General features: G+C 40.8%; 1 long non-coding RNA gene across 1 annotated transcript in view; it reads left to right on the forward strand.

Annotated features, from left to right (window-relative positions):
- LOC125486656 overlaps positions 1-17,136 on the forward strand; it is a 20,487-nt gene extending 3,351 nt beyond the window's left edge. Inside the window, exon 2 of the long non-coding RNA XR_007265304.1 lies at positions 16,527-17,136. This is a non-coding gene — a long non-coding RNA (uncharacterized LOC125486656). The remainder of the gene's footprint in view (positions 1-16,526) is intronic.
- Positions 17,137-25,000: the final 7,864 nt, after the last annotated feature.

Here is a 25,000-nt window from a genome sequence, read left to right on the forward strand (position 1 = left end):
GGTTCGAATCCTGCCATGGCAGATGGTGGCATTTGAATTCAATAAAAAATATCTGGAATTAAGCACCTAATGATGATCATGAATCCATTGTTGGTTGTTGGAAAAACCCATCTGGTTCACTAATATCCTTCAAGGAAGGAAACTGCTATCCTTACCTGGTCTGGCCTACATGTGACTCCAGATCCACAACAATGTGGTTGACTCTGAACTGCCCTTGGGGCAATTAGGGATGGGCAATAAATGCTGCCTAGCCAACGACCCCCTCATCCTGTTAATGATTAAAGAAAAAAAAATATTGAACCTAGAGGTAAGGAAGAGCTTAAACAGGCTAAACGATATTTGGAAAGGTGTATTGAAAAGTGGAGGATCAAAGGCAAGGGAAATTGAAATTTGGCTTGTAAATTGAGCTTCAGGAATAGTTTATTTTTCATGAATGTAAGGTGAAAGTGATGCGATTGCAGGTCAGGATGGAGTTGGATGTGGGTGGTGTGGATAATAAAGGATATGAGAAATTGGTTAGAGTTCAAGGCGAGGGTACAAAAAGCCCAGGTGAGATAGTGAGGTACAAGAAATAAAGGGGAGTTTATCTTAAGTATGTTGTTAAGAAACTATAGGAGATTGGCGAAATTATAAGTGAATCAATCGGAAAATAGACTACAGGTGTTGAAGTGAAGCTTACAATTACCAATAATGAGAAATCACTCACTGCAAAGGAGAGGAATCTTTAGGAAAAAGGTATGCAGCTTGGAAAGACAGTGAATGACATTTGTTTCCCTCGCTGCTTTTGTATGATCTGTTCTTCAGTTGGGATATGTTTTATAGCACAGAGAAAAATGGACAAAAAGTAAACTTCATCAGAAAAGCTCTGCTTGAATATATGTGTTCAATGATTAGAACATCTGAATTTATTTGTATACTGGGAATGTCAGGTGGATTTAGCCTTCTACTTAGCTTGAAAGGAAACATAACTTGATGAATGGTCCCTTTTATTCTGAGCCAATATGAATGCCATTTTCTGAGAATGACCTGCCACAGGCTCAATGAATTATCTTGTGTGAGAAAGGACGTGTGCTTAAACAACAAACCCCACAGGACCTCAGAAAGAAAATGAAAAATTAAGAATGAGCTATTGATGAAATTAGCTCTGCCTTATTGAGAACACAGGCACACGGAAAAGCTTCTGCTTGACCAAACACAGAGTCATCTAAGTGAATATAAGTAATTCACAGAACACATTATTGGAAACAACATCAAGCGGGAGAAACAGACCTTGCACAATGAATGGCTCCATCTGATTCACCATTATTATTAAGTCCAACACAAACATTAGTTTTTCTTATGTTTGCTTTTCCATATATTTTGTTCCCTTCATGACAGTGCCTAGATTTTCTCATTAATTTTATTTTAAATTGTTCTTTTCTTGTCAGTAAACTCCAGTGAAAGTACATCAGAACAGTACTTGCTCAGAGCTGATGCTTCCACTGAAACAGATGTGGGATTTAACTATTAAATAGTTAGTAGGCTCAATTTAGCTGATACACATATAATACCTTGCAACATAAATGACTTACATTCAGGTTTGTTAAAGCTTTTGATTTCATGGACTGGATGACTGCGTACAATAGAGCTTCCACAGCCACAAATTCTGTAGTAACTACCAATATACCACTGGATGTTCAGCCCCGTAAAACTTCCAGCTATTACTTTGATCTGGATATTACCTTGTTCTGAATCTTCAAGGTGGATTTACATGTAGTTGCCTATAAAGGATACCCAAAGTTCCAACCAGAATGTCAGAGCAGCAACCTACCGCTCTGATCCAGGACATTACTGGTCCCTTAAGCTGATAATCTAGAATCACTTAACTTGCCGGATGTCCATTTCATGTGCAGAATAAGGAGATCTGATCCCACATTGACAAGTAAGTCTGGAAAATGTAAGCCTGAGTTCCTTTCAGGTGGGGCCTACATTTTGCTGAGAATGGCACCTACACCAGCTATGCTGGGCCTATCAGGGTTGCATCCAGTGGGAGTAGTCATGGAATTCACTTGGATATATCTTCAAACTCTCTGTGAGACATGAGAAAAAGGAACTGTGGGCTCTTGCTCCCATATCTCAGTTGTGAATAAGGCAATATCAGGCCTATTTTCCAGACCTTTTGACTTATCTATAAACCTATAACCACCAACCCCCACCCCGACTCAAGCATGGAATTGCTAAGCAATTTTAAATCAAAAATATGGCATTTGTCATAGGTTTCTCAATAAAACAGATCTTACCACTCTGCTTTGTAATTATTCTGCCAATCTAACAATTACATTAAATGCTGCCCTTCCCAAACATCTCAGTCATCACTTGCCTGGGCTTTGAAGTCCAGATCATCAAGGTTCAGGATTTATATAAGGCCCTAGAGCTTCAGGCTAAATATCGACAACTAAGCGATGCTTCTCTTTTAGAAGATATGGTCTAAGGGCTAAATCTAAATGGCTAAATGTACTACTGAGACATACAGACCAGATGGAGTTTTGTAATCAGGAATAAAAACAGAGATTGCTAGAAAAGTTCAGCAGGCCTGGCAGCATCTTAAAAATCAGAGTTAATGTTTCGGGTCCGGTGACCCTTCCTCAGAATCCCAGCCTGGTAGCAGCTGCCTTCAAAGTACTCCTGGATTAGCAATGATAACAGGTAGGCAGGAAAGAGCTCTCAGTGATACTTACTATAGTTGAATTGCCTATAAGAATTTTGTGCCTAGGCTGGCATCTGAATGAAGGCAACTTGAAGAGGATTCTGCAGATTTCAATGAACACTAGCAAGGAGTAGAGATTTCGGAAAGGTCTGACTGGGAGAGTTGGGAGATGAGATGAAGAAGATTGGTCAGCAGTGAAGTCTGAGTCATGCCTAATACAGGCATTAAGACATTACAAATTTTAAAGTATATTTTTGACAAATGAACACCAGCTTTTAAAATGGCACAGCAGGTGCCTTTGGTAATATTGGCTTCAGACAAACAAGAATGTCATTAAATACGAACAATCCCAGCCACTTAAGTCATTTTGCTCATGAAGAACTTTAAACAAGTAAGACTATGATATTCCATCTGAGTCTTCTTCCTGCCTTAATGTGAACAATAGGCAATTCACACTGGTTGCATGGTCACGATTAGACTAACTTTTTTTTGTTCCAGATTTTTATTGGTTTCAAATTTCATCATAGAGTCATGCAGCATGGTAACAGACCCTTTGATCCAACCAGCCCATGCTGACCATAATCCCAAACTAAAGTAGTCCCACCTGCCTGCGCTTGGCCCATATCTCTCCAAACATTTCTTATTCATGTATTTATCTAAATAGCTTTCAAACATTGCAACTGTACCCACATCCACCACTTCCTCTGGAAGTTCATTCCACACATGAACCACACTTTGTAAAGAAAAAGTTGCCCCTCAGGTCTTTTTTAAAATCTTTCTCCTGTCATCTTAAAAATGTGCCCCCGAGTCTTGAAATCATCCACGCTAGGGAAAAGACACCTGCCATTCACCTTATCTATACCTCTCATTATCTTATAAATCTCTATAAGGTCACCTCTTAACCTCCTACCCTCCAGGGAAAAAAGTCCCAGCCTATCCAGCCTCTCCTTATAACTGAAACCCTCCATTCCTGGCAAATTCCTGGTAAATCTGAACCCTCTACAGCTTAATAATATCTTTCCTATAACAAGGCGGTCAGAACTGGACTCTGTATTCCAGAAGAGGCCTCACCAATGTTGTATACCCAAAGGCAAGTGTACTAAACACCTTCTTAACCACCCTATCTATATATGATGCAAACTGCAAAGAATTATGTACCCAAACCCCCTAGGTCTCTCTGTTCTACAACACTGCCCAAGGCCCTACTCTTAATTGTATAAGTCTTATCTTTGTTTGTTTTACCAAAATGCAATACCTCACATTTGTCCAAATTAAATTTCATTTGTCACTCTTCAGCCCATTGAGCCATTGACCAAGGTCTCTTTGTAATCTTAGATAGCTTTCTTCATTGTCCGCTATAACACCAAGGTGTCATCCGCAAACTTACGAACCATGTTTTCTATGTTCTCATCTAAATCATTTATATAAATGACAAACCAAAATGGACCCAGCACTGATCGCTGTGGTACACTACTGGTCACAGGCCTCCAGTCTGAAAAACAACCCTTCACCATTACTCTCTGTCACCTGATGTTAAGCCAATTTTCTATCTAATTGGCAAACTTACCCTGAATCCCATGTAATCTAGCTTCACTGATTAGTAAATCCAGTGGAACCTTGTCGAAATCACATGACACCAGGTTATAGTCCAACAGGTTTATTTGAAAACACAAGCTTTCGAAGTCTTACTCCTGCTAAAGGTGCTCGAAGGAGTAAGACTCTGAAAGTTTGTGTTTTCAAATAAACCTGTTGGACTATAACCTGGTGTTGTGTGATCTCTGACCTTGTCTACCCCAGTCCAACACCGGCACCTCCACATCAGTGGAACCTTGTCAAAGGCTTTACTAAAGTCCAAGTAAACAATATTTACCGCTCTTCCGTTGTCAATCTTCTTAGTCACTTCCTCAAAAAATTCAATCAAGCTTGTGAAATACAATTTCCTTTGCACAAAACCATGCTGACTATCCCTAATCATTCCTTGCCTCTCCAAATGCATATAAATCCTATCTTTCAGAATCACTTCCAACAACTTATCCACCACTGCAGTCAGACTCACAGGTCTATAGTTCCCAGGCTTCTCCTTATATCCTTTCTTGAAAAAAGGCACAACATTAGCCACTCTTCAGTGATTTGGCACCTCATGTGTATTTATAGATGATACATATATTTCTGAAAGGGGCCCTGCAATTTCCTCCCTAACCGCCATGTCCCCAGAACATTAATCTGAGTTTGTGGATTACTAGTACTGTGACGTTAGCACTAAGCCACCACCTCCCTCTTATTAAATGGGTCATTTACTTAAGAAGACCCTAGCTGTCTCAAATTCTCAAAGAATGAATGGCCAGATCACAGGATGTGTATCAGCCCAACCCACATGTTTAAGATAGCTATGTATGTCACTTGCCTTTAAAAATAGCAGTGGAATCTGTTCAGATCAGGTATACAATCTACAATGTCATTGAAGAACTGTTGAACCAGTTGTCAATCAACTAAGCAAAAATGGTGAAACAGCTATACCTTAAAAGTATGAGATGGATTACCGTCTCAATATCATACAACTTCATGATCATCTGCTCGCTAACATCCCAGCAATTCTACTGCATAAAAAACTTTGCTGCATACTGATTATAATCTGCTTCTGCCAACTCCACTTCAGCTAAAGCACCAATTCAGCCAAGTAACCACAGTCCTGCTATGAAACAGATTGAAATCATTACAACTTGTAACTGTATTTTTCCTCACCTTAGTTGTACCAAATCTTTCGTATGTATGGTAGTGTGTGTGATATGTTGCATGACCATAAGCTGGAGCATGTGTATGATAATAAATATTTTATTTATTTTTAAACTCTCAAAACTTGCAGCTGGAAATTGGTTAAATTGGGACAAACCACCCTAATGGTGCACAAAATATCTGATTAACAAATAATAATGTAATATTCTGAGTTCAAAAATACACAAATCAAATAAATAGATTAAATCATAAGACCATAAGATGTAAAATCAAAGATAGTCCATTCGGCCCATTGGGTCTTCACCATCAACGAGACCATAGCTGACCTGATAATCCCACTTTCCTTGCTCCCTTCCTAGTTTGTTTTCATTCAGATGTTTCATCAACATGCTAGCTAACATCATCAGTGAGGCCACTGATGAAGAGAAGTTGTTCTACTCCACTTAGAATTTATACTGTCCAGTCCATTATGGTGAGTAGCGTCATTTCCAGTTCTGTTTTTATTGGTTTGTATATCGAGTCCAAATCTATATGTTTGTTGATTTCATTATGGGTTGAGAGCTATGCCTCTAGGAATTCTCATGCATGTCTATGTTTGGCTTGGGCTACTATGACTACATTGCCCCAGTTAAACTGATGATCTCCATTGTCCGAGTGTACTGACGTTACAGAAGGTTCGTCTGCCGTTTTGCTGTAGCTGATGTTTGTGTATTCTGATGGCTTGTTTCCTTCCTGTCTGTTCGTTGTAATGTTTGTGGCAGTCGTTGCATGGTATTTTGCAGACTAAGTTGGTTCTGCATGTCATGGGTATGGGGTCTTTAATCTTTGAGTGTTTGTCGTAGTGTGGCTGTGGGCTTGTGCGCTACCATGATTCCTAGTGGTCGTAGGAGTCTTGTTGCCAGTTCTGATATGTTCTTGATGTAGGTCAATGTGGCCAGTGTGTTAGGGTGTACTGTGTCCTCTTGGTGTTGCCTATTTAATAGGCACCTGTGGATGAAGTTGAGGGGATATCGTTCATAGCAAAGATTTTGTATTAGTGCTCTTCCTCTTTCTTGCATAGCTCTGGTGTGTTGCAGTGAGTGGTTTAAATAGTGTCCTGACACAGCTTTGTTTGTGGATGTTGGGGTCGTTGCTGACCAAATCCTCAACTTACACAGCAACCACCCCAATGTCCACAAACAAAGCTGTGTTAGGGCACTATTTAAACAATATATAAATCCTTGCGAAAACCTTAAATCCTACATTCCTGCCTTTTCCCATAACCCTTCATTCCCTTATTGAATTAAAGGCTCAGCCTTGAATGTACTTAATGATCCAGTCTCAACAGCCCGATGCAGTAAAGAATTCCACAGATTCACTACCTTCTGAGATAAGAAATTCCTCCTCATCCCTGTCTTAAATATTTGACCCCTTATTCTAAGATTATACCCTCTGGTCTAAGATGCCCCCATAAGAGGAAACAACCTTTCTACATCTACCCTTTCAAGTTCCCTAAGAATCTTGTATGATTCAATAGGATTGCTTCCTTTCTTCTAAATTCCAATAAGTACAGGTACAACTTACTCAACCTCACCTTATAAAACAATCTTTCCACATCTGAATCAACCTAATGATCCTTCTCTGGACTGCCTCCAATGTCAGTATATCTTTCCTTGGATAAGGGATCTAAAACAATTCAGTGTTCCAGCTATAGTCTGACTCGTGCCTTGTATAACTTTAGCTACTTTTATTCTCTATTTCCATTGAAATACAGGCTAAGATTGCACTTGTCTTCCCTGACCCCAAAATCCCACTTTTCCATACCTTTCTACAGTCTTTCTCCATTTAAATAATTTTCAGTTCCTCTAGTCTTCCTACCAATGTGTATAACCTCACATTCCCCCATACTATATTCCATCTACCAGTTTTTTGCCCGCTTGCTTAACCTGTCTGTATCCCCGACTCTTTATGTCATCCTCACCCCTTGTTTTGGCACCTATTTTTGTGCCGTCTGCAAAATTGGTTACAGTATTTCCACTTTCCTCTTCCAAATCATTAATATTATTCTGTAAATAATTGTGGCCTAACACCGGTCCCTATGGCACCCCACTAGTTACAGGTCCCCTCCCTTATCCCAAATGTCTTCTATTAAGTATCTAATCCTCTATCTATGCTAATATGCTACTTACTGCACCATAGGCTCTTATTGAGTAACCTAATGTGAGAAACCATGTCAAATGCCTTCTGAAAATCCAATATATTTCATTCACTACTTCTCCTTTATATATCCTGCTTATTATCTCCTCAGAGAATTGAAGTAAATGTTTCAGTCATGATTTCCCCTTCATAAGGCCATGCTGACTCTGCTTGATCATATTATGACAAATGTATTTCTAAATGTTCTGCTATTACATCCTTTTTAATAGACTGCGTAGAGATTTTACTGTTTCAAAGTCATCCAACAGCCTTGTCATAAGTAATACTAGTTTGTGCCAATTAATGAATGCAGCATTCTACTGATCCCTGACCTGGAAAAACCTGTTCGGCTCTAGATCTTGTTAAACTTTGGATAAAAGTTGCCAATGTGATCATTTTTACAGCCTGAACCTTTTAGTCATTCTGTTGGTGATTTAGTAAAACAACAGCAATGCTGAGATATTTTCCAAAAGAATATTTCATTCAGAATTCTGGCACTGTTGTCTTGAGGTGAACTTGGCACCAGCCGCAATACTGCAGGAGCAGGGTTTATATTTACATTAGGAATTTTGTCAACACCAGCAAATATTTGATAAATTGGAATAGTTCAAGTCTGCAACATTGTACTTTTTTTGAGTATTAATCAAACTCAGAAGAAATAAGTTGGCTTTCTAAACAACATCTTTAGTTGTACAAAGCAGCTTTACTCTTTCCAGAGAATATTCTGTAATTTTTGTTTGATTTGATTGATTTAGTCTCCCATGTACCTAAGTGCAGTGAAAAGCTTTGTTTACGAGCAGTACAGCAGTAAGCAAATAGTGAAACAGCTAGACAGAGACTTACAAGTTACTTTGCACAGGATGTGTGCTAGGCAAGATCAACATTAGCAAGATCAGTGTTATTTGAAGTTAGAGACTCCATTCATCAGTCTAATAACGGCAGGGAAGAAGCTGTTTTGAACCTACTGGTGTGTGTGTGTGTTCACGTTTCTGTATCTTCTGCCTGACAGAAGAGGTTGTAGGAGAGGATTGCCAGGGTGCGATGGGTCTTTGATGATGTTGACAGTCTTTCCATGGCAACGGGCTGTGTAAATGGAGTCCATGGATGGAAGCTTGGCTTCCGTGATGGTCTGGGCTATGCACACCACCTTCTGTAGTTTCTTAAGGTCCTGGGCAGAGCAGTTGTCATACCAGGCCGTTATGCACCAGGACAGTAGGCTTTCAATGGTGCATCTGTAAAAATTGGTGAGGGACCTTGTGGAAATGCCAAATCTCCTGAGCTGCCTGAGGAAGAAGAGATATTGTTGTGCCTTCTTAACCATTGCATCTACGTGGGAAGTCTAGGACAAGTAGTCGATTATCATCACTCCTAGGAATGTGACACTTTCCACCCTTTCAACCTCAGTACCCTTCTTTCCGGAGTCAATGACCAGTTCTTTAGTCTTGCCAACATTGCAAATTAGGTTGTTCTCATTGCACCAGGTCACCAAGCCCTCAATTTCCTTTCTGTATTCTGACTCATCCTTGTTTGATATCCGTCATACCACGGTGGTGTTGTCAGCAAGCTTGGAGATGGCATTTGTTTGAAATTTGACAACACAGTCATGGGTGTATAGGGAGTAGAGTAGGGGGCTGAGAACGCATCCTTGGGAGGCTCCAGTGTTGAGTGTTATTGGGGAGAAGGTACAGTTGTCTATCTTCACTGATTGCGTTCTATAGGTCAAAAAGCTGAAGATCCAATTGCAGAGGAGCTGAGACCTAGGTCTCAGAGTTTTGAGATCAGTCTGGAGGGGATAATAGTGTTGAAGGCAGAGCTGTAATCAATGAGTAGGAGTCTAATGTAGGTGTCTTTGTTGTCCATATGTTCCAGGGATGAGTACAGGACTAGGGATATGGTGTCTGCTGTGGACCTGTTACAGCGGTTAGGTAAATTGAAGAGGATTGAGGCAGGCTGGGAGACTCGAGTTGATGTGGGCCATCACCAGCATCTCGAAGCACTGCACGATTATGGAGGTCAGAACCGCTGGGCGGTAGTCACGAAGTCATGTTGCAGACACAATTTTGTTGTTTCAGACACAAATATAACACCCACCAAATTTTTTGCTTTGTGGTTGCATTGCTCCTGGGCTGAAGACAGTAGACTTTTGTAGTCTTAAGACACAAAGTACGAGATATATTTAGTCATATACACATCTACATGAGCAGCATCCTAAGTATTACATTTACAAGGACCTTATTTAGTATCATCTATTACAAATAATTTCACTCAGGATCTCCAGAGAATATTTGATTGATGTTTGCCTGAACTATCACAATCCAGCAGTATAATAAAATGGAACTATATGAATTATAAATCCCTCCAACTGAAGCAAATGTCCCACAAGACATATCATTGTTACAGAAACAGGGGAAACATAAAAGCCAGTGTGAGTTGAAAAACATACTTGTGTGAAATTCAACGTGTGTCCAGCGCAGGATCTAAATCAATTTATCTAATTCCTTGATTCCATTGGGACTGTCTGGTTGGGGTACATCTCACCTGGCACTGACCCATGTAGGGGGATAGTGTGCAAGCATTGATACACTGAGGTATGATTCCATGGAGGCTTAACTGGGAATCTTCAGCTGGCACTCATTTCCACAGTACAGATCCCTATGCTTAGGTAGCTTCCCTACTGCTGATTTACCAGAGTTTGTGTCTCTGTTAACTAACACATGCTGTGGTACCACTCTCTTAATATCGACATATGCTCTACTAAAGCTGCGTAAATAATCCCAATGATCCATTGCTGTATGCCAATTCCTTTCCTGGAAAACTAATATCCTCACCATGCGAGAAAGTTGAACATTAAATGGAACTTTACCCACCAGGACCTTCTTTGTAAACCTCAGTTCCATAGATGGACAGAACATTTGCCCACTGACCATCAGGCTGATTATATAAACATTAGTTTATAAGTTATTATTGACCATTGAATCCTGAGAGAGAGTAGTGGTATATGCACTCATTCCAGCTTCAAACAATTTGTCAAGAACTCATGACTATGCAGTTGACAAGGGAGGCCTAATGATCATTCCTCTGCTATATAGTGCATATCTGGATCTTTATGACCCAATTGATTCAAGGATTGAAACTGGTCCTTGTGATTTGCAGTACTGAATAGCATACTACAGCAACGTTTCAACCCAAAAATAATGTCCTTTAATGCTCACAATTCCAATTCCATTCTCCAACAGCTCCCTATTGCAAGTTCTCTGTGTTAACATTTTGTTTAAGAATTAAACATTAGTTAAGTATTGTAAGGTCTGTGTATTTTGACATCCTTGCTTTTTAGGAATGTGGAATGAAATGAGAAAGAACTGATTTTGAATCAGAGTTTTGAAACGATGGCTGCACGCTTAAAAAGCAAACAAACTGGCACCCATGGCAAGCATCGTAAATAACTATTTGAACAAGCAATAATTGAAGTGGTTGCAGATGAATAGGAGAAGAGGGATTCTGTACATAGGTAAAACTTTGGTTGGTAACAAGAAGTTGATTGGTCTATGGACTAGAGACCAGTTACTGATAACAAGAGCCTGTTGCTTGCCAACAACTGTGTGATTTGTTCTCGGATAACTGAACAGTTTGGAATTGGGAACAAGTTCAGAGAAATATTTGATCTCCATTAGTACAGAAACAGTCTCTCTTTCTCTGCAGTTAATATCCATTTTAAATCTGAAGAAATAGCTCATATTTACATCCGCAATTCATAGATTTCCATAGTGTGGAAACAGGCCATTCAGCCCAACAAGTCCACATCAACTCTCTGAAGAGCATTCCACCCAGACTCACAGCCCCTACCTTATCCCTGTAACCCTGCATTTCCCATGTCTAATCCACCTAACCTACACATCCTTGGACACTATGGGCAATTTTAGCATGGCCAATCCACCTAACCTGCACATCTTTGGACTGTGGGAGGATACCGTAGCACCCGTAGGGAACATGTGCAGATGCAGGAAGAATGTGTAAGCTCCACACAGACATTTGCCTGAGGTTGGAATTGCACTCAGGTCTCTGGCACTGTGCAGCAGCACTGTGCTAACCACTGAGCCACCATGCCGCCCTGCACTGTGTTGTAAGCTTTTAAATTGATAAGACGGAGATGAGACCTTAATAAGCTAGCCATCTGCCTGCATCCAGATTTCCTATGCCCATTACCTAAATTTCCGTGTGTGTGTGCGCGCGCGCACGCGCATGTTTATAAGGGAATTAGAGTTTTAATTAGTAGTGTTACTAAGATGGCTTATAATTGTTTACTTGTAGCTAGAGTCTTATTACTTATAATAAATTGCAATTCTTGTTCAGTGCAGAAACCAGGTCCATGCTTTCTATCAATCTGGGTTTGAAAAACAGGTAAATTGGGGATTTTTGCTTTATTTATTTTCAAATATTTAATTTTCGTGATGACTCTGGGAATAACAGGGTTTGATTTCTCATGTGCTACCCAGTAAAGTGTGATAGTTCTGACTCGAATACTCTCTTTCTAAAGTTATGACTTTGAACTAATTGCAGTGCTTAAACCAACCATCTATTATTATCCATGGAGAAATGAATTAATCTCCAAAGGCTGCCACGATTGACTTTCCTCACTGGTGGCTGAACATTCTGCACAATCATCAAATTGTGCCACTAATAAAAGTTCATGCATTTTTTATATAAATACAACATTGGATCTGATCCAACTGCACCAGCAATATGTTTGCAAACTTGTCAGAATAATTCAAATATGAATCACATCATGAATTTCTCACTCTGGCAGGTAATTCTACACAAAATCTTTATCTACCCAAAGAATGGAAACCTGAAACTCTCTAGCTCAGCTTAGGCCCTGATATTGATATGAAAATGCTGAGATACATGATTGTCTTGCAAAGATACTAAGGGTTATGGAAACAAGCTAAGATGTGAGCCAGCCATGATCTAATTAAATGGCAGTACAAGCTCAAGAGTTACATGACCCCTTGTTTCTATATTCCAATGTTCCTGTTGTATCTAATTAATTTGCATCAAGTCTTCTATACCAAATCCCAATGTGTTTGAACAATTCTTGTTCATTCTTACAGTATGAAATTCCTCTGTACCCAAACAATGCTCACTTGTCAGGAAGAAGCTGCCGAGGAATCCATGACAAAGAGTCAATTTTCTTATTGTTCATGTCAAATACAGGGCCTTGATTTGAGTTTCCTTCTTTTCGAGTGTCTACTGCTGTTTTGAATCAGCCAATTGTACCTCAAGTTCAAGCCTTCATGTGGCTCAGATGGGAAGATGTGTTAGTATAGGGCAGATAAAAAGCCCATGTGCTCGGTACACATGTGCATGGTGACAAATGAGCCTCAGAAAATTGTAGACAGGAATGGACCATCTGTTCCATCCAGTCTTTCCCACACTGACTTAATGCCTGAAACATTGTGAATAAATACCCCTCACTCAACTGGAGCCAGATCATCTCCTGAGACTTGCCAAATAAAGACCTAAAATGCTGAGGGTAAAAAAGCTTGAAGATTTCCCTTTAATTCTCTTAAATTAAATCCTGGTTGAGGGGATTGCATTGACTGTGCTTGCGTTAAAGAAAAAAAACACTAATTTCTTTCTTAATAACAGTGGCTACACGTTTGATTGGACAGCATTTTGGGACATTCAGAGTTTGTAGAAAGGCACCATATAGATGCAAACTCTTTCTTACAAAATCTGATCTTTGCCCCAGGATCTTATCCACTGCAATTGGGATCCCCCCGCCAAACAGACACACACACGCACACATATACATTGGACCTCCTCCACTATTACGAGCTCACCACCTTTTCTCCCAATCTCTCAAAATCCCTGCAATCACACCTAATCCTCCACATCATGCTCTACATTTGCCATTTTTGTAACCTGTAACCCAAACAACACAAACTCACCTGCATCTCGGCTGTGGTCTCTTCTCCTGTCCGACCAATTTGATTTCCAGGGAATTATTGTTACAAAATAGGCATGCAGCTGAGTTGAAACTCTGCATTTTTTTGATGTCAACAGAACCTCACCCTAACCCAATTTGGATTATCCCACTGCAGTCGATATTAGGATCAGTGACTCTCTTTGGAACATCGAGGCTCTTATTCAAGTTTAACAGCTTCTTTAGACATTATAAAAAGTGGGTGGGGAGGGGACCCTTTTCATTAACTGAAATAATACCTAACAAAAATGGAAGATGGTTATCTTTTCGGATGTCAATTATTTCATTCCAAGACAACATAAGAAGTTCTTCAGGGTAGTGTCCTAGGCTCAGCTATCTTCAGTTACTTCAGCAATAACTTCCTTTCAACAAAAGTTTAGAGGCAGGGATGTTTGATAATGATTTCAAAGTGTTTAATCCTATTCACAACTCCACAGATAATTAAACAAGGTGTGCCTAAACAAGTTGAGCTGCACAACATTCATGATAGACAGATAATTAGCAAGATACGTATTAATTCAAATGCCACAGAATGACTATTTGCAACTAGGGAGATTCTAACCCTCTCCTTTGACATTAAACAGCATTACCGTCATTGAATGCACCACTATCAACATTCTGGGAACACTATTTACCAGTCACATAAATATTGTGGCTTCAGGTGCTCACTGTGGCAGCAGTGTTTACCAGCTACAAGGTGCACTGCACCAACTCGCAAAGGCTTCTCCAATAGTTCATTTCAAACTCACAACCTCAACCATCTAGATGAACAAGGGCAGAAGATGAACTGGGGCATGACCACCTACAAGTTGTTCTCCAAGTCACATGATCTTGACTTGGAACTATGTCATTATTCCTTCACTGTCACTAGGTCAAAATCTTGGAATTCCTTCACTAGCAGTACTGCAAGTGTCCCTTCACTACGTGGATTGCAGAAATTCAAGAAGGCAATTCACTATCACGTTCTCAAGGGAAATTAGGAATGGACAATAAATGCTAGCCTTACCGACCATGGCCACCTTCCATGAACATTTTTTTGTAAATAAACGATTGTTTAATTCTGCGTATCATCTGGGTTATGATTTGGAAGTGCAAATGAGTTATTGTCAAGGGAAGTTTCACTAATAGCATTTAGGGGATGCCATCCTGACCTTGTCCAGCCTATGTGTGAATCTAGAATCACAGCAATGTTATTGATATTTACCTGCTGTTTGAAATAGCCTAGTAAATGAGTCAGTTCAAAGGCAATTAGGGATTGGCAACAAATGCTGACTTTGCCAGTGACACTCACGTCCCATGAAAGAATGAAGAAAATAAATGAGTTTTAACCTGCATCGAACCTGCACTGTACCTGACCTGGCAAATAGTGCCAAAATCTTACTTTTTATTTGTTTTTGAATGCTTAATTGGTCCCCTAGAACATTAATGAAACAAACTGGGACTTAAATTGATTTAAAAGAAACACAATACCACCAAAAACAGAATTCACTGATTCATTACTCTGCTGTTTACCGAACCACACTGGAGGTTGATTGGCACCCAATATTCAGGCATCAGTGTCACACACAAGCTCATTGGTCGGATTCCTAACACTGACAGCTGCATACAGGTCAGTTTGTGCGTGAATGAATTTTCAATGATAGGTACTGGAAAACCAAGAGGATAATTACATGGAAATTCCGTATTTAAATGAACCCTTAAGTGGTCTCAATATGAGTAATTAAGGGTACTCCATCACTCAATGAACTGTTATCTACACAGATACTTTTTGATGAGCAGAGACAGATTATTCACAGCAGCCAATTCACAGCACAGGTACTGCACTCTCCCAGATGATCAAGCGCTCACACTTGGCCCCAGCTGGTGGGTTTGGATTCATGTCAACATTCAGGAGTCATATTTTCAGAACATTTGTTTTAGGATATTTATCTCTGTCTTTCTCTCTGACTTTCAGATGATTAACATTCCATTCTGCAGCCCTAGCAGGAACTGGGAGAGTGAGATGTACCTCATTTTCTGAGAAAGCCAGATTTAATTGAATCCAGAGAGGGTTCAGCATCTTTACAAAGAACTTCCCCGAAGTGTGTATAATTATTATGTAGGGGATTGTGACTTTGACTAGATTATAGTCAGGGGTTATAATGGTCACTCAGCTGTCACATTTATAAATTCATCTCCTGATTGATGAGGATGATGTAAAAATAGGGCCAAACACTTAATGTTATTCAGAAAAACCATTAAACAATAATATAAAAGATCCCATGACACTATTTCGAAGAACAGTGAAGTTGTCCCCAGTGTCCTGGCCAACACTTATCCTTCACTCAACATCATTAAAAATGTAATATCATCTTATAGTTGTTGTGGCAGCTGCCATTCCCAACATTACAACAATGACCTCACTTCAAAAAGGACTTCATTAGCTATAAAATGAACTTCTTAAGGTTATGAAAGCCAATATACAAAGGCAATATCTTTATTTTTCATTGATCAAGTGTTTCAAAAGCCTATTTAAAGTAATTCCCCATTTCCTTCATATTTAGTGACCTTTCATTAAAATATATAGAAGAAAGTAAAGAATGAGATTGTCAAATAAAGCAACATCATCTCTTATTGATGCAATAGAACAAAGGGCTATAGGGGACAGCCGAGTGGCTTATTGCTGAGTTATCTTCATGAGCTGGAAGAATAAAGTTGAAAAAGAATGTGTCACAGAGGATAAATCAGAAAGACTGTGATGGGTGTTATCCGGGCTACAATGATGTACTGAGATCTAGTAGCTATACAAAATGTCAGTGGGAAATAGGAAACAAGTCAGTCACCTCCCAACTACTTGCATCATCTCCACACTTGCCCATCCTCCTGAATTATATCTCCCTCTCAATAATCCATATGAATCGTTAAAATAACCTGCTCAAAATATGCTATCACATTTATACTTGTTTTTAGATTTTCCATCATGTTGAGATGGCAGCAGTTCAGAAGAGGGCTCTCAGTGAACAGGGAGATGAAGCCTCAGGGACAGCAATTAACCAGATGTAAGTGGCTCATTCCGCTTGGCTTCATCAATTGTAGCCTTGTTGTTGAATGTCTCCTCTCCACGACACCCACAAAACAACGTCTTCATTTGGCACCAGACCTGTGACCACATTACCTGAGAGCTAAGAGGTGCTGCATTTGGCCCGCGTGAGGGAGATCTGTGTCCATGAAGCCAGGCAGTCAATTTGCCTTTGGCTTGGAATATTCCTGAACAGAAGATAAAGCTGGATTTAAATGATAGACAAGTGTCTGCTGATGGACTGTGTCTACCAAGAATCAGAGATCTCCCATCTTGCCTCATCTCCATTCTCTTCAATTCACCACCAGTGTCTGATGCAGCTACATTACAGTTCTATCAACAGTATCTGTGCTGTGCAAGAAGCATGAAGATCTTAGACTCTATTTTTCCAACTTTCTGCATTCTAGTTGGTTGTAAATGTTGGCGCTGTTGTGCGGTGACAGGGTTGTGGCACTGATGATGTGAACTTTTGCAAGGACAATAAAATGCATTGAGTGTTGACTATTTTCTGATGATTGGGACTAGTATAACAGTAGAGCCAGAATCAAAGCACTTACCATCCTGAGCACTCTCCACAGTTCTTGGAGGAAAATGAGAACTCAATTCCCACTCCCAACAACTCCTTCAACTGTTGAGATTCTCCAAGGTTCAGTGGTTTAAGTATACTGCTCCCTGTGGCACACAACCAGCAACTCTCACTCTGGGGAGAACAGAAAAGGCAGTGTAAAGACAGCTGGTTTGATGTTAAAGGTAGGGACAAGTTAACAATGTTGGCAAGCGTGAGACAGTGGAGGGCATTGCCTGGTCAGGTGCTGAGATAGAAAGGTGTTAAGCATGTCAGATACAGTGGCACCAGGGTGCTAGGTAGAGGAGAAACTTGAAGAAAGAGGGTAGAGGGCTCTGAAATCAAAAGTATGGAGCAGTGCTAAGAAAGGGAGGATTGGGTAAGGAGAAGAAGAAACGAGGGGCCTCAGAGAAGGTAGAGACAATGTAGCAAATTTCTTTGATAAGCTCCTCAGAAGTAGTCCCTGAGGTAAAAATGGGAACGATTGACACAAATGGTTGTTGGATGGGAAAGCGCACAGTGAATAGGTTTTGAAGCCTTTTTGGATGATAAGAAACATAAGAAATCAGAGTAGGAGTCAGCCATACAATCACTTAATTCTGTTTCACCATTTAATAAGTTCATGTTTGCTCCTTGGCTTCAATTCTATTTTTCCACCTGATCCCCAAATTCCTTATTCCCTTACAGTCCAAAAAGATATTAATCTCCACCTTGATTATACCCAGTAATTGAGTCTTCACAACCCTATCGGGTAGAGCATTCCAAAAATTCACAACACACTGTGTAAAACATTCTCATCTCAATTCAAAGTACCCTTGTTCTGAGACCCTGACTCTGTTCTCAACTCTTCAACTGGGGAAACAATCTCTCAGCATCTATTTTGTCAAACCCTTTTCAGAACCTTCTATGTTGCAACTAGATTACCTTTCATTCTTTGGGATTCCCTAGTGTATAGGCCCATTCTATTCAATCTTTCCTCATGGGACAAACCTCTTAACCAAGTTAACCTTCCTTGCACACCCTCTAAGTCAAATATTTCCTTCCTTAAGTAGAAATACCAAAACTGTACACAGTATTTCAGGTGAAATCTCTGCTAAGTCCTGGCCAATTGTGACAAGACTACCTTATTCTAAACTCTAACTCTCTTACAATGAAGTTCAAAGTATCATTTGCCTTCCTATTTGCTTGTTGTATTTACATATTATATTTCTCTGCTTCTTGCACAAGGACACTCAAATCTCTCTGAACACAAGATTGCTTATGAATGCATCCAAGTCTGTTCCATTTTCAGTTCCCTCGCTCAAATCAATCTGCATTCAGTCTCCATCGTGTCTTTGCCAAATATAGATGGCCCATAAATGTTGTAACCTGCTACTGTGATTGGAGGCATTAGGCACCAAAAATGCAACACTATTAGATAATACATTCAAAATACATTCAGTATGTAGTTATTAAAAGATGTTACAGGAAAGTGTCATTTTATGTTGAAACAAATATGAATCTTGCAGCATTCATATAAGGTCTTGAGGGGACTGGATATGGTACATAACCAAAGAATTTCACTTGTGGTGAAGGCAAAAACTGGGAACACAGTTTAGGCTGTCTTTAAATTTATTCATGCTCTGAGTTAGATTTTTGGTACACAAGGGAGTCAAGGGTTATGAAATTCAGACAGGAAAGTGAAATTGAAACCGTAGATAGATCAACCATTGTCTTACTGAATGGTGGAGCAGGCTTGATGGGCCAAATGCCCTACTCTTGCTCCTAAGCCCAGTGTTCAAAACTTTCTCTTGGAAAGTGGATTGTGATTTAGAGGATATAGATACATTTCATGATGAGCTCTATAACAATGTATGGACAATATTAAAATTCCACAAGCATTAAACTAAGTTCAGCACCTGGCCTCCTCATACTTTTGTTCACCTTAGATAATATTATAAATTATTAACATGCTTCTTAAAGTCAAATTAAATCACACCTTTATCCTGTTTCTATCTGTTTACACTAAAAATCATGAGATATTCATTTAACCCATTCTAGTTCTCTCATCAATTATTTATAAAATATTTCATGTTTTTTCTTGTACTGCACTACCCAGGCATTCATCTAAATACCATATTGATTAGTGAACAATTCTCTTGTGTAAATTTACCTTTGTCTAATTCATACATGTCCTTGTTTATCAGTTCTGATTTATCTTGAAGTGTTGTTTCAAATCTGTCTTTCTTAGCCTTTTTACCTGCTGGGTCCCTTTTAGTAAGTTGTTTATTCAGGAGAGAACCTTTCATAATCAGGAGAGAGATGAGAAAAAAATAGGACTGGATCAGGAAAGGGAAACAGCAGATCTAATAGATGTGCTCAAAATCAAGAAGGATTTGGTCATGGTCGAAAGGGAAAAACAATTTTTAGTGGTGAGTCAGTAACTCAAGGACATAAGTGACAAAAAGAATGCAAGTTAGCAGATTTATTTTTCACAGCGAGTTGTTCAGACATCAATACCCTTCCAGAAATGAGTGGAAGAAGAATTCTTCATAAAAGTGAACTAACTTACTTAGCCTTTGCATGCTGCTCTATCTTTCATTGAAATTGTGGCTGATCTTTTACTTTGATTCCACCTTGCTGCAGTACTAAACATTTCCCAGGATTACCTTTCAAAATATATCTACCTTTGTCCTGAATATTCCTAAAGGCTGAGCATCTAAAGCTCTCTGGGAGGTAGAGAATTCCAAAGATTCACACCTTTTGAGTGAAGAAATTTCTCCTCATCTCAAGCTCAATGGCAACTCCTTCATTCTATTTTACTTGTCTATCCAGAAGTGTTCTTACACACAACTGAATGGTGATGAGGGGAAAGAAACAAACACCCTAGGTATTTTTTTCATCTATTAACCATCACCAACAAATCACCCATGTTTTCCAATTGATTAATTTACATGTAAAGTCCGCTAAGGGCAATGCAGACTCCTAAGGTTGAGGGAGAGGTAGATAGAGAGGAAGGGAGCACCTTTCATTTTAAAGACTATGGAGAAAAAGCAAGGAAACTGAATTAAATGGTAGACCATAAGACCATAAGTCATAGGAGCAGAAATTAGGCCATTCGGCCCATCGAGTCTGCTCCGCCATTCAATCATGGCTGATATGTTCCTCAACCACATTCTCCCGCTTTCTCCCCGCAACCCTTGATCCCCTTGACAATCAAGAACCTATCTATCTCAGTCTTTTTAAATGTACTCAATGACCTGGCCTCCACAGCCTTCTGGGCAGTGAATTCCATAGATTCACCACTCTCTGGCTGAAGAAGTTTCTCCTTTTCTCTGTTCTAAAAGGTCTTCCCTTTACTTTAAGGCTGTGGTCTCGGGTCCTAGTCTCTCCTAGCAATGGAGGCATTTTCCCAACATCCACTTTATCCAGGCCATTCAGTGTTTCAATTAGATCCCCCCTCATCCTTCTAAACTCCAACGAGTATAGTCCCAGAGTCCTCAAACATTCCTCATATGTTAAGCTTTCCATTCCTGGGACCATTTTTGTGAATTTCCTCTGAACCTGCTCCAGGGCCAGTACATCCTTCCTGAGACGTGGGGCCCAAAACTGCACACAATACTCCAAATGTGGCCTGACCAGAGCCTTATAGAGCCTCAGTAGTACATCCCTGCTTTTATATTCAGTCAAGTCCTAGCTAGCATGAACGTTCCCAACCTCCCCACCATCTAAGTTTGCAGATGTGACAAAGATAGCCAGACGGGTAAGTAGTGTTGAGGAAGTGGGGAGGCTGAAGAAGATCTTGGACAGGCTAGGAGAGTAGACAAAGAAGTGGCAGTTGGAATACAATGTGGGGAAAATGTGAGGTTATACACTTTGGTGGGAAGAATAAAGGCACAGACTATTTTGGTGACACAGTGGCTCAGTGGATAGCACTGCTGCCTCACAGCGCCAGGGACCCGGGTTCAATTCCACCCTTGGGTGAGTGTCTGTGTGGAGTTTGCACATTCTACCCATGTCTGCGTGGGTTTCCTCCGGGTGCTCCGGTTTCCTCCCACAGACAAAAGATGTGCAGTTTAGGTGGATTGGCCATGCTAAATTGCCCATAATGTTCAGGGATGTGTAGATTAGCTATGTTATGGGGGAATGGGTCTGGGTGGGATGTTCTGAGGGTTGGTGTGGACTTGTTGGGCTGAAGGGCCTGTTTCCACACTGTGGGAATTCTATGATTCTGAAATGGGAAGTTCAAGATTCTCTTAAGATTAACATGCAAGTGCAGTTCGCGGTTAGGAAGCCAAATGCAATATTAGCATTTGTTTCAAGTGAGCAAGCAAACAAGATCAGAGATGTACTGCTGAGACTGTGTAATGCTGTGGTCAGACCATATTTAGAATATTGTAAGCTGTTTTATGCCCTGTATCTAAGGAAGGAAGTGTTGGCATTGGAGGGGGTTCAGAGGAGGTTTACAAGAATGACCCTGGGGGTGAAGGGGTTGTCATATGAGAAGCAATTGAGGACTCTAGGTCTGAATTTAATGGAGTTTAGAAGGTTGAGGCTGGATCTGTTTGAAACTTACAGAATACTGAGAAGCCTGGATAAAGTGGACTTGGAGAAGATGTTTCCCACTAGTAGGAGAGAGTAGGACTGGAGCATACAGCCTTGGAGTGAAGAGATGATCCTTTAGAACTGAGATGAGGAGGAATTTCTTCAGCCAGAGTGTGGTGAAATTGTGGAACTCATTGTGGCCGAGGGCTATGGTGGCCAAGTCATTGAGTGTATTTAAGGCGGAGATGGATAGGTTCTTGATTGATAAGGGGATCAAGAGTCACAGTGAGGAGGCAGGAGGGTAGGGTTGAGAAGCATAGCCATGATCGTCTGGTGGAGTAGACTCGATGGGCCGAAAGGCCTAATTCTGCTCCACATCTTGTGGTCTTATAACATTACCGACTTCCATAGTTATATTTTAACCAGCTTTTTAATGGCGCCAAGCTGAGAAATTTCATTATGGGATTGTTGCTCACATATATCGGTCTAAGTGGATTCTGTTAAGGGGTTAAACTTCGGAACTTCCACCTGGACCCACAAATGTCTCCCTGTGAAACTGACTCAGGAACTCGAGGTGCAAGCCGACCAGAGCTCAGCGCAGTTTGTACGGATGTCCTGAACGTAGACTCTCCCGTTTAACTCGAGATATTTTTAATCAATCTATTCAGAGATATTATAGCAGACCCTTGGAACAGGTGGGAACTGAAGCCGGGTCTCCTAGCTTAGAGGTATTACAAGTGTCCAGAGATAGTAGGAACTGCAGATGCTGGAGAATCTGAGACAACAAGGTGCAGAGCTGGATGAACACAGCAGGCCAATTTTCTGATGAAGGGTCTAGGCCCGAAACGTCAGCCTTCCTGCTCCTATGATGCTGCTTGGCCTGCTATATTCTTCTGCAAATCAGGCCATTGTACTTTCCAGAGATAGTAAGAACTGCAGATGCTGGAGTCAGAGATAACACAGTGTGGAGCTGGAGGAGCACAGCAGCGTCAGAGGAGCAGGAAAGCTGACGTTTCTTTCAACCGTCAACTTTCTTTCAAACGTCAACTTTCCTGCTCCTCTGATGCTGCCTGGCCTGCTGTGCTCCTCCAGGTCCGCACTTTTTGGGATGCGTTGCTTTGGTAACGTGCATTTTCCGCGGAAGACTCTCTCCTCATTGCCAAACGCTGCCTCGAATGTTTAGCATTACACGTGAACTTAAAGCTTTAGTGTCACTGGGCTGTGAAAGTGATTAAACCAATGGGGCGGACAGTCCGAAAGCAGTAAAATCTGCCGCGGCTTTGCAAGCATCATAAAATATCAATTCTAACATAAAAAGACCGCACAATAATCAAATATTAACGAACGCCAGTCTTTTAACAGACCAATAATTTTAAGGAAAGCACTTTATTATCCGTCTCCGCAGGGACAAAATCGTCTCAAAGAAACATAATTTCAGTTAGAATGATTTTTGATAATCAATTCACCGCTGAGAGTTAATGCTGGGATTCCAACAGCAGGGAACTTCGTCCGTTTAAAAGTTCGAATATAACAGATGTGGAGATTGATGGTGTTATTAACAGGTATTGAACTAGATTCCTAAAGATCTCCGCACATAGCTCTCCCCAACTGACAGAGAGAAAAACAGATGGAGCAATTGTCAAACTGGAGTGGGGAGGGGCTGGAATCATTGCATTATTTGTCCTGGTTAATCTGGATCTAGAAATACATCGCCACAACTGACAAGGCTGCGGGCCAAGAGCTGGAAAATGGGGGCTAAATAGGGCGAAACGATGGGCTGAAGGGACGCTTGCCTTGCAGTAACACTGTACGATTTTTGGTTATTTGAAAACCCTGGTAGGGTATCGCTCAGCAAACGTTTGCAAGTATTAGGATCGCATACACACTTTCGCCCATTACTTCGAGCTTTCCCCGTTCCGACTGTCTGCCAATTCCAGGATTAATTTCTCGCTTATTTCTGACCCGCTCATTCTGCCCGCAGTGTGAGAGAAAATCTCTCCACCAGCACTAAAACCCACCTTCCCCTTTGCCAGTAAACCTGGTACCAGAGAATACCCACATTGATGTAAACGTTGTATCAATAAAGTGAATAAATCTGCATGAAATTCAATGAAATTCTGGGATCTTTATCCTGAATCAGGGCTCGTGCTGTAACTCAGGAGATTTGTATTTCACACGCGGAGTTCAGCTGTTGCTTCGGGATTAGTTTAAAGCTTCGTTCAGAGTTCCCGGGGTACAGAAAGAATGAAACTTGATATTCTGTCCTTTTCGGGAACAAAGCCCCAGTGTCAGATTCTGGTGGCTACCACTGATACTTAATGACGAGGTGCAAACGGGGAAATAACATTTCTGAAGGGTCCCGACCCGAAACGTCAGCTTTCCCGTACCTCTGATGCTGCCTGGCCTGCTGTGTTCCTCCAGCTCCACACTAAAATAACAGTATGAATCCCTGCAGCTAAACAGTGAAGATTGGGATTTGTAAACGCACAGAAGCTATCTCCAGCTGCTTTGCGCTCTGCAGTGTTTCCCACGATCTTTCTCTGTCAATTTGCTCAGTGAAATTTACTTAGCGCCCGGTAGGCAGGACAAGAACAGCCTCCTGCATTCTGTGCTCTCTCTCTCTCAGATAAAACCACGAACGGCGAATGCTGGAAATCTGAAACAAAACCAGAAAGTGCTGGAGAAACTCAGCGGGTCTGCCAGCATCCGTCACCTGAACGGGAAAAGTTAACTCTACTTTCCCTGTTGCCAGTCCTGCAGAGTTTCTCCAGCAATTTCTTTTTTTAAAGTGTGCTCTCTCTCTCCTGTTAAGGTCCCTCTTTCTATTCGCCCTTCTCTAGGCAACTTTCCAGTGTTGGTCTTGATGCCTATTCAGTCTGTGTCTGGCCCTCTGCTGTGCCTGTCCCTGTTTCTCAGTATCCAGGTCCTCTCTTTCCCTGTCGCCCGCCGATTGCAGGAGGATTGCGGGATGTGAGCGGCCCTGCAATATCTTCCTCCCTCACTTTGTCCCCCTTCCAACCCAGAAATCGATACAATTTCACTTGTGCATCACGAGCAATAGACGCACCAAGACCCCCGCAAACTCAGTTTGAAAACAGCCGGATCCCGGATACAAAGCGCATACATTCAATGTTTGGACTTTATTTCCCTCGAACGGTACCTGTACATTTACATGGGACAGATTCTGTTCTCTGAAACTGAAGTTAATTTAAAAAAAACACACAAGTTGAACAGAATTTGATCGGAACAGGAGATAAACGGCCTCTCATGTTAAGG

The sequence above is a fragment of the Rhincodon typus genome, chromosome 31 (genome assembly GCF_021869965.1).
Source record: "Rhincodon typus isolate 14 chromosome 31, sRhiTyp1.1, whole genome shotgun sequence".
Taxonomy (NCBI): domain Eukaryota; kingdom Metazoa; phylum Chordata; class Chondrichthyes; order Orectolobiformes; family Rhincodontidae; genus Rhincodon; species Rhincodon typus.